Here is a 10340-nt window from a genome sequence, read left to right as displayed (position 1 = left end):
AAAAAAAACATGAATGAATGCAGCCCTGGGAATCCTCCTGTAATGATTTCCTGGAACTTCCAATGGGTCTGCAAAATCGGTTCGCTAAAATTTCATGGACCCATCGGAAGAAATTTTTGTGAGAATTCCAAATACATTTTTGCTCATTCCTACTCAACATTTCTCTTACCATTCTGTCTTGGATACAAAAGTCATCAGGGCATAAAGAGAGGGCCGAATATGCCATGTGTGAACACAAACAGCAATACAAACCTGACAGAGATTCTAACTATTGCCTGTAGACTTTATTAAGTACATATGACTATGGTAGGGACATTAGATTGTGAGCTCCTTTGAGGGACAGCCAATGACATGACTATGGACTTGTATAGTACGGACTTGTATATAGTATGGACTTATATAGCACGGGCCTGTATAGTATGGACTTGTATAGTATGGACTTGTATAGTATGGACTTGTATAATACGGACTTGGATAGTACGGACTTGTATAGTACGGACGTGTATAGTACAGACTTATATAATATGGACTTGTATAGTATGGACTTTTATAGTATGGACTTGTATGAACAGTACTGCCTAATATGTTGGCACTATATATAAATACTGTGTAATAATAATAATAACCAAAAGTTAAAAAAACCTCTTACTTTAAAATGATAGAATAGTTTTCTAGCAATTATTCCTGATTTTATTTACCATCAGACAAATCACAGAAGCAGCAATAATGATCCTATGATCAGCTTGTATTTCTTTTTTCATGCTGGAATTTTTATACATACATCATGTTAGGAGAATGTTATTTCTATTGAAGCTGGGAGAATCTCAGACAAAGTGTATCCATCCATAAAACACAGCTCTAGCTAGAAATAAAATGGGAATGTTTCACTCTCAGAGCAGCAGAATAAGTTACAGTGTGGCCTGATCCTTGTTAAGCTATCACACCACTGAATTTCTTTATTCAATGAGGAGATCGCCTGATCCTCATGTCTTGTCTTCCCATAAAATTCCTCTACTGGTTAAAAGTGGGAAGAGAGTGTATGGAGCAGGGAGAGGAGGGCCAGAGGCGTGCACAGCAAATAATGTAGAGGGGGAGGAGGTGCACAGAGGATGGATGGCTCCATGAAATCACCATTATTAGTTCACTGATCAGCAAAGCTCAGAGCACAAGCTGCTACTGCTGGAATAAGGTAAGGACCCCTTTGTATAACAGCTCCTCTTATATTGTGTCATGCTGCATCTGTAGGAAGGCATTTAAATCTTAAAAAACAGCTATTCACATGAGCTGACATGAAAGGCAACTTTACCCAATTCCAGCTCTGAAAAAGTAAATTGTATCCTTTAAACCTGATGATAAGACAAGACATCCCTGACCTTTGGATAGCAGAGGTCTGTGCACTGAGAAATGCTTTTGTTTTAAATTGGCAGTTTATTTAGGCAGACAGTGTTTAAATATAACAAAAGCATAATGTTAGGTATATTTATAATACAAAATCACACAGTAAAATTGTAATATGTGTCATTTGATGTAGAGCTTGCCAAGAGTTGTTTATTGAATGACAAGCTTTGTTTAGACTTTTACAAGTAATTTGTTATACTATATATTAAACTCAGCCATAACAAAGTGTTATAGAATAAAAACACAGACAAATGCAGTTCACAATTATTTTAGGTGTATCCATCTAAATAGAAATAGGCTGGTTGTACTCTGCTCTAAAGTGTTCTGTTCCTTATCTGTAGAGGGATTGAAATCCTCTATGGGTTGCCCTGTGAATGTGCCAACTCCATCATTGCCTTTTGTATATATCCGTGTATTTTGTGAGTCATATTATTTGCAATTTCTTTTGCTTAAATTGTTACTGAGCGCAGCAGATATTTGTTACTGCTCAGGTGTCTTTACATCAAGAGGTTGTATGCGAAAGTGAAACAAGCAGGACATAATGTTCATTTCATAAAGTATTGGGTTGGTGGAGATAAGGATTGAAAACGGATGTAGGTCCCTTTGTTCACATTATTTCTGTTACTTTTTCCTCTCTTTGCTGATGGCAGTGTGCAGTACAGACATGGTTCTTTTTATAGGGAAAGATAATGATTCTGTTCCATTTTTACAACTTGCTGGAAGGACCAGCGGTCTGACGGTCTTCTAATCCTTGAAGTCTTCAGTATCTCATATGGTCAACCTTTCCTACACCTAATGTACAAGATCTAAAACATCCATTCTTTACCAGATTTTTCAATCTTCAGCCTCTCAGAATCTTTATAACTACTTCATGGATTACTAGGGGTTCCTCTTTGGCTGAATGACCTTCATTTCATCATGCCTGCATAGTTGTGGATCCAATGCCACAAGCTTGACACTAATTAACGTTTTTGGTTGTCTGGAGGAACATTCTGATCACCACTTTAAGGGGCACTTGCTATTAACCATTGGCAAATCTGTGAGGTGGGAGTTCTTTTCTCCTCCGTCACCACCTCTGTAGCTGAAAAGAATGATTTGGGGGTTTCACCATCCACTACTCTAAGCTTTGCTTTCTTCCAGTGAGCAAGGCAGTGTTTTACAACCAGGGTTCCTCCAGAGGTGGCTAGGGGTTTCTTGAGCAATGTGCAGTTTGTGACTTTTCAGGTCAGTTAAAGAGATTCCAATGATCATTTTGGCTATGTGTAAGGGTGGCATTCTTCCCACTGACACCACAATATTATACTGTGAGTTGTGGATTTGGAAATTAAAGCAGGGGTTCCCACAAGACCTAAAAACATGGAGACTATTACATGCCCTAACTCACTGGAATTATAAAGATCTAGCTAGTTCCCCCCCAAAAAAATTAGGGTGATCCCTGGAGCGAAGGGCAGAAGTTCTGTAAGTTTGGACTGAGCAAGTGTAATCCTGTAATCATTGTGTAACCTTTGCAATGATTGCAACAAACAAAAATGTGACTTGTTTGCACGGCAGTAAACCCTATTACTAAATGTCCTATATAAGAGGGACTACCTGTTTGTTTTTAGGTTTAGTGTGTGTGTGTGTGTGTGTGTGATAACACATGTAATGAAAATAAAGTGCACCTTAAGCAAGGCGCTCCAACCTACCTCCCCCTTCCCATATCTCAGACACATACCTACTTCATACAATAGCTGTTGTATTTACAGCTTTTGGGAAAGATGAATTGTGTATTGAAGTCATTAGAAACAGGAAGATTTTTGTTTGTACATTTTCTTGCACTGAAGTCCAAATTTTGAGGTTAGCAGTGTTTATAACTGTTCATACAGCTTTCACTCAAGATTCACACAATTTCCTTCTGAACCTTAAGTTGAAAATGTGTGATAGTTGTGTATGTCTTGGGTGAAAACATCAATAAGTAGTGTATGGCTGCCATGATTGCCTGTTTTAAGAAAGTGTTGGATACTTGCCTGGGATCTGGAGAGCCTCCCTGTGGATCCAACAGTCAGCCAATTTCCCAATATTTCTGGCATAAACCAACAGCTAAGGGACTGTACAGGTAGAAGCAATTAGTAGTTGCCCTTTCATAGGCATGTGTTGTCTTTTTGGATTATTCTTCATACTCTGAGACCCCCATGAGGAGCACTTACAGACCTGCTATAGCTACTTGGGTTCATATTTCTTTGGCTCTAATGTGGTTTGCAGGTGTCTTCCTCCTCTGTTTTTGGTGCATAGTGAAATCAGTGATGAAAGTTATTATTTATACTAGCCTACTGCTATTAGTTTATAGTAGTGATTTTTTTTTTTACCCTATCTTACTCATTGTATCATGACTTGTATCACAGTCATGATCTCTAGCAGTCTCATGTTATGTTTATCTATTCTTTGACTGTCTCCACGGCTTTCTTATACTCACATTCACTGAATTTTTGTGTGTCCCTTTGGTAATGTCTGGGCTGTGTAAGAGGGCGCCTATACTATGCTTAGTTGACCACAATTGTTTTACCTTTATTCACTGAGCAGGGTAAAACTAGTGTTTTAAGCAGTCTAATGCAGATGCTTTATTCCTTTGTTATACCTGTCAGGTTGAGCTTACGGTCCTAAGTGTTTTGAACTTTAAGTTGCAGAAGCTTTTAGCCTTAATCTAGCCATATATTAGTGGACTTTAGTTCAATTGGGTTTAAATTCAGTAATTTAGCTGACAGTTTGAGATAATGTTAAACAGAATTGAAACTAAATCCATTGTATTACCACATCTCGCCTGATCTCCAGAGCTAGCCCCGAAGAATCTCACGTCAAGATGCAGCAGAAATGGTTAATGGTAATGGTGGGGTATAATATATATAATAGACATATAATAGCACAGATGTCATCACAAATTTTATGTGCAATATCGAATACATCAATTTACCTCCATCAAAAAAGTTGGACCAGGATCCAAAGTATTTTTCATCTTGGGTTGTGTTAGTGGTCTAACGTGTGTAATGTTATTAATTGACTCCTCCCGTTCCGCCATTTTGATTAGTGAACATTATGATGGGGCCTTCCGGCTTTAGATTTTCCCACAGATTTGTGTGGGATAACACTGATAAATTTATCACAGATTTGGAAGAGGAAGTTCTTGACTTTTATCTTGGCAAATCCTTAAAATTAAGTAGTAACGTTAAATGGGTTCTTTATGATCATTTGAAAACTTCAGCTTCTCAGTATTGACTGGTCAGAGTGTAAGTTGCCTCTGCAGAATATAGAGAGGTGAAATCTGGTATTGTAGCAAAACTATTTTGATCTAATTCCCCAATTTATTATAATTTATTATTATTGTTGTTATTGTTACTTAGTGTTTTGAAGATAAACTAATATGGGAGAAGCTGGGTGATACAGCACCCCTGGTATTGATTTCTTAAAAATAATTTGCTATTAATTGGCAAATGTTTCCAATCCTGGATCAGATCCATTTCGGGTTTGTTGGATCTCTCAAATGTTCCCCTATAATAGACTATATTCTCCAGTCTTTAGAACTTTAAAAATTAGGCTTATTGTGTTTACAGTGCATTGGTCAGAACTATGTAGCATACTCAGTTCAGTTGTCAGGTCTATGTGATGTGTGTACAAAATGGCCCATGCAGAGCAGACATCTGAATTGTGTATTTGCATATCACAGCTTGCAGAGTACAGTAGTTAATGTGTAATGGTGCTCCTCTCTTATTGATGGTGTTTTGCGTCCTTCCCCTTGTGTGGTTGCTCAGCATGCCCCCTCCTCACTTGTGTTGCTGTTTGTTGGTTATAACCCTTTCCTTTGGCGTTAAGTGAAGCTTTAAAGTTTACATCTTGCACAGGTCTACTCTGCTTCTGCAAAGTGGTCATGGGCTGACACTATGCAGGCACTTTCAGGATATACATCCATATATTTGGTGCACTAACAGTGCAAATAATAATCTTGCCAGGTATGAGAAACCTGGCCTTGTGTTTGGGTCTAATGATACCCATGGCTGTCAGAGAAGAGGAGGAGAGGGTTTCCTCTCCTTCCTAAGGGTTCTCTCCCCCTTCACTCTTCTCCTTGCTGTGTATATGTAGAAACAGACTCAGTTTAGTTTTAGCCACCAGGTAAGCTGAACTGTTTTCCCCGCTGTATATTTTTCATTTCATTGTAGTGCAAGCAAACACAACCTACATAATGACAACTCTGCTTTGAATTCAGGAGCAGTACAGCATTGTTGCCACACTCGCAGGAAGCTGCATAATGTAAATAGCAAATCAACAGTTGTTTGCAGAGGGGCTTACAGAGACTGCACTTATATTTTTGGTAAGCTGTAGATCTTCTTTAAGACTAAAAACAAATAAAAAAAAAAAAGCTTTGTTTGGCATGTTCTGACCTAACATGAGATTGAGCCAGTTGCAACACTAACTCTTGGAGAAGCTGCACGTTTGACATCTGGCAGCAGTAAGTGGCACAGTTCTCATTCATTCTTTGTGGTTGCCGCAGGGTGAAGCTACTCGTCACTGGCATAGGAAAGCAGTAACTGGCAGCCCCATGTCTGAACATAGTCTAAGTCGAATGATATTATTTCAGTAGTCCACATTGGAATACTTTTCATTGAGTAATGCAAATATTTAGTATTTAGGGAATTTTTAAACGATAGATGAATTGTCTTTGTTCTCATGTGGGGTCATGCTAACATCAGTCTGTGAGCAGCAATAGACACTTTAAATGCTAATTTTATATCTTAGATTTTAAGCACGTCGAGTCAGCTTTGGGAAAAGCTAGGAAGACTATTAGTTTGGGTTGTTTGCTTCTTAGATATTTACTGCAGTGACACTCGCTATTTTCCTTTCCTTTATTGAAATCCACTAAACAAATATTTTGCACTTCTTAGTTCAAAGTAAACATGCAAATCTTCCTATTACTGTAAGGTTTATTAGGCAATAGACTAAGGAAAATGCCTTGGGTGGCTCTAGGAGTGTCTGCCTGAATGGCAGTATCCTTTAGCAAAAAAAATTGTAACCATTAATTGGCTGTCTGGGAGCCCTAATTACTGAAAGATCTAAAATATTATTTTCGAACGCTTTAATGCATTATTAAAAAGGTTATTCACCTAAAATAGACTGCGGCATTAGAAGCCTTTTGCAGTAACCGTGTTAAAACCAACAAAGGCATCCTCATCCAGCTGTTGTAAACAGTCTTGGTATGTGAGAATGCACTTCTAATGGCTCTGTCATATTATGCTTGTATGTGAAATACTCACTATACAGGTGTATTGGGGGGTGGAGGGTGGTTCAGTAAGCCAGGTGCTTCAGGTGCCAAAAGCTTCAGTGTATCAAATTATATAATGGATAAATGAACCCTTACCATTGACCTGGTGATGTCACTTTTGGGTCTCTATGTTCCTCTTTGCAGTCCAGGGAGATAGTGGCTGGTGGGAGATGTTAGCAGAATGCTGTACATAGACTTAAAAAAAAAATCAGTGTGCCCTCCCCCTGTACTTCCCTAAGAACTCTCAGCTTGATGTGCTATGCAAAGATCAAAATGTCTTGGTGGGTGAATGTCCATGGGCTGTCCTAGCCATTTGCATGATCATTGATCTTGGTAATGCCCATGTATTTTGTGAGCCTCTATAATTAACTAACACAAATCCAATGTTTGAAAAGTGGTGGACCTTGGACAGTCAGTTCGAGAAGGCTTCGGCTAGAATAGGGGTGCCCAACAAGTGGATCGCGATCTACCGGTAGATCCCAAAGGCAATGCGAGTAGATCGTGAAGCCCTGCCTTTCAAATTTAACTCTACGGCGCACAGGAGTTCTTGAGTACAAGTTTTTATTGTTGGTAGATCATGAGAGATGAAAACATTCCATGGTGGAGAATTAATTAATGGTTCTAATTCCATTAGAACTCCTAGAGTGTCATGTGAAACAGTAGGTACCCATATTAGATAGATGTATGCCATTGGGCTTGAAAGCTAGTACTGGGCCCCTTCAGTAGAAAATACTTTTCTAAACTGACTTGGAAAAGTTATAAAATTCTCTTCTATGAAAAATTCCTAGAGGATATTCTAGTGTGCTTTGAATCACTATTGTGTTGAAAGGTCCATTTGCTCATTCATCTCTAACATACAAATGCATGGCCTTATATTTTCATCAGGCACACTTGAATGTATGAATTCATTGTTGAATCAATTGCAAGCTGCCCATACCTTTAGGCAACACAGTACTCTCCAAGCTATAATAATATTGGTAATTCCACTATGGTTCACAGTTTTTTTCCCGCAAAATGCTGTCTTTGGTTTGGACCAAACATGTCTACTGCTATTGTGGCCAAACAACTTTATCTGTGACTCATCAGTCCATGGCACAATATTCCAGAAGGTCTGGTTTTTGCCTTAACTATGGTTAATGGTAAACTGTACTTGTATTAATATTATAATTATAATACTAATATTATTCTTACACATAGTTTTTCCTGGCATTCTTCCCTTGCAATTTAAACTTGTACAGTCTCTTTTGAGTAGTAGATGTATGCACTTTAATGCTTTCTGGTAAATGTACCAGGGAATACACTTTACAGACGTTACACTTTTTTTCCCCCCACCAGTTGATTGGCCCATGAACTTGATTTGCTGGGCCACCTGTGCAAAATACCATTTTTTTTATTTCTTTGCCACTTGAATATTATTGTCCTTACAGTGAAATGTTTTTCAATAAATTGGCAGCATTTTAATCTTGTTAAGATGATCCAGCATGGGCTCAAAACAAGTAAAACATTAGATCCTAGATATCTGAGGTTTAAACAAGGCAATCACCTGCATGTTCCCTAAGTGGGTCATAATCATTAAAACCCAATCCAGAACATTTTCCTCTAATATTTGGACTGATGAAGTTGTGGGTATTATAGGGTTTGTTTTTCCACATGAAAAATCATGAATATTCATTAATTTTAGATCCACCTTTCTCAACCAATGTTCTGTGGAACCCTCATATTTCTCCAGAGATTGCTAGAGGTTCTTTGAGCTGTGGATGGCTGACCTAATATTTGCTGGTGCCTCCAAAGTTCTTTTTTAGCCACTTTTAAGAGCTAGCAGCAAGAAACCAGAAATCATTTTATCTGTGTTTTAGGGTGGCAGTTAAACCACCTCTAGAAGGGGAACATTCGTGCAGCCTGCAACTAAAATAAAGAGTGTTTGTTCCCACTGACACCAAATGAATTGGTTTTTGCAGGGGTTCTAGCAAGTGCGAAATAATTATTTAAAGGGTTCCTCATGGGCTAAAAAGGTTGAGAAGGCTGATTTAGATCATGAAAATGAATATACCATGTAAATTTTGTGTGTCTCATAGTTTTTGGGTTGTCATCAGAGCAAAGTTAAGGGAAAACCTTCCAAGAAGAACAACTTTTCTATGTTGGCTCGGATAAAGTAGATCTTTTAAAGGACTATTCTATCCATGGAATGGAACTCCTGTTTTAAATGAGGTTTATTATTTACTTGCATTCTTCTTTTTCTTTATTTATACCTGCCAGAAGCACCCCCTAAGGTTCCGAAAATACTGGTTTAGAAACCCTGATACAAACCGTTTACTTACAAAACCAAAATGTATTCTGCAGAGAACAACTTAGCTAGTTATACAGTGACCACATAAGTGGGAGGATACCAATCCATCAAGCGGTTGACTTCACCACATAAACTGGAAGAGAACAGACAGAGTGGACTGTTTAAGACTTGTCAGTGTATTGGTAGGTAAGGTATTACAGCCTGAATAAAGCTTGCAATTCTCTTTTAATGGCTCTTTATTTTTTCTATAAATGGACAATACTGACACAAGGCATTTTGTAATTTGTGTGTGTATAGAAGCCTTTTCTTGCTTGTGTGCCTTACTAACTGCTTATACCAGGAGCTGTACTGAACTAAAAAAGAAAATTCACTGCCACAGAAATTTCATTTTAGTGCAATACTTGGTAATGCAAATGTAAACCCACCTTTAACGCATTTTATGCTGCATGTTTACATGCGTTTTGGTAAAGAAACCTGTTCATTTTAGGTAGACTTCTTATCTAGCCAATAAAAGTCCAGGCATTATTATATTGTTTTAGAATGCAGGGCATAACAATACACAATTGTTTGTTGGGGGTTGTTTTGGTGCATTCCAAATGAATGGCACCACAGTGTATCAACCTACATAACTTGCATTTATCAATAATTGCACATCTACTTAACGCATCACAGAAAATCCTGGGTGGTTAAAACATTAGCAAAAAATAGGTTAAGAAAGGACATTGCAAAGCAAACAATGGTTTCTTTACAACAGAGAAGGATTGAATCTGCCAAGATCTTTGAAAGGTATATAATTCACAATGATGTTTTTGTTGTTTTTTATGAAACTAAAAAAACAAAAAATGGGGTAAGGTTCCTTACAAACAAATGTATATGGGGGAAAATAGGTTGACCTACGTAAAATTAACTAAAAACATTTTAGCAAACTTTTTTTCAGATGTGTACTTTTCATTGCAGTAAAAAATAGATTTTTGACTTGCCTTGTTAGCTACAGAATTATGTAACTACTGCAAGAAGTATAAATACATATGGGGCTTTGTGTACTAAAGTGGGTGTTTAATTGAATGCTTATGTTTTGTGAGTGCTGTCATTCGGTTGCAATATAATTTAGGGATTTAATAATGATTTGTATCTGTAAGCCTAACATGGCTCTGACAAGTAATTTTTTTTATTTTTGTTTTCATAAGAGCGTTTATTTTGTTCTGCATTCTTGTGCCCCTAGTATAAGGAAAGAAATTTGGCTTCAAATCATGGTTCATATTCCTCTCAGCCAATCAGTTTGGGGGTGTGTATTCCGTTAGTGGGAAAGTACAGTTAATTCCAGTTTCTTCTAAATAAAGCTTTGTTCTATAGACAAATATTAAATCT

General features: G+C 37.6%; 1 protein-coding gene across 1 annotated transcript in view; it reads left to right on the top strand.

Annotated features, from left to right (window-relative positions):
• Positions 1 to 1097: 1097 nt before the first annotated feature.
• Positions 1098 to 10340, top strand: part of SERPINE2 (serpin family E member 2) — a gene marked incomplete in the record, with an annotated part of 29660 nt that continues 20417 nt past the window's right edge. Inside the window, 1 exon segment of the mRNA XM_072407871.1 lies at positions 1098 to 1189.

Source organism: Pyxicephalus adspersus, chromosome 4 (assembly GCF_032062135.1).
Source record: "Pyxicephalus adspersus chromosome 4, UCB_Pads_2.0, whole genome shotgun sequence".
NCBI classification, from domain to species: Eukaryota; Metazoa; Chordata; class Amphibia; order Anura; family Pyxicephalidae; genus Pyxicephalus; species Pyxicephalus adspersus.
The sequence above is the reverse complement of the archived record's forward strand: the minus strand, read 5'-3'. Positions and strand labels throughout refer to the sequence as shown.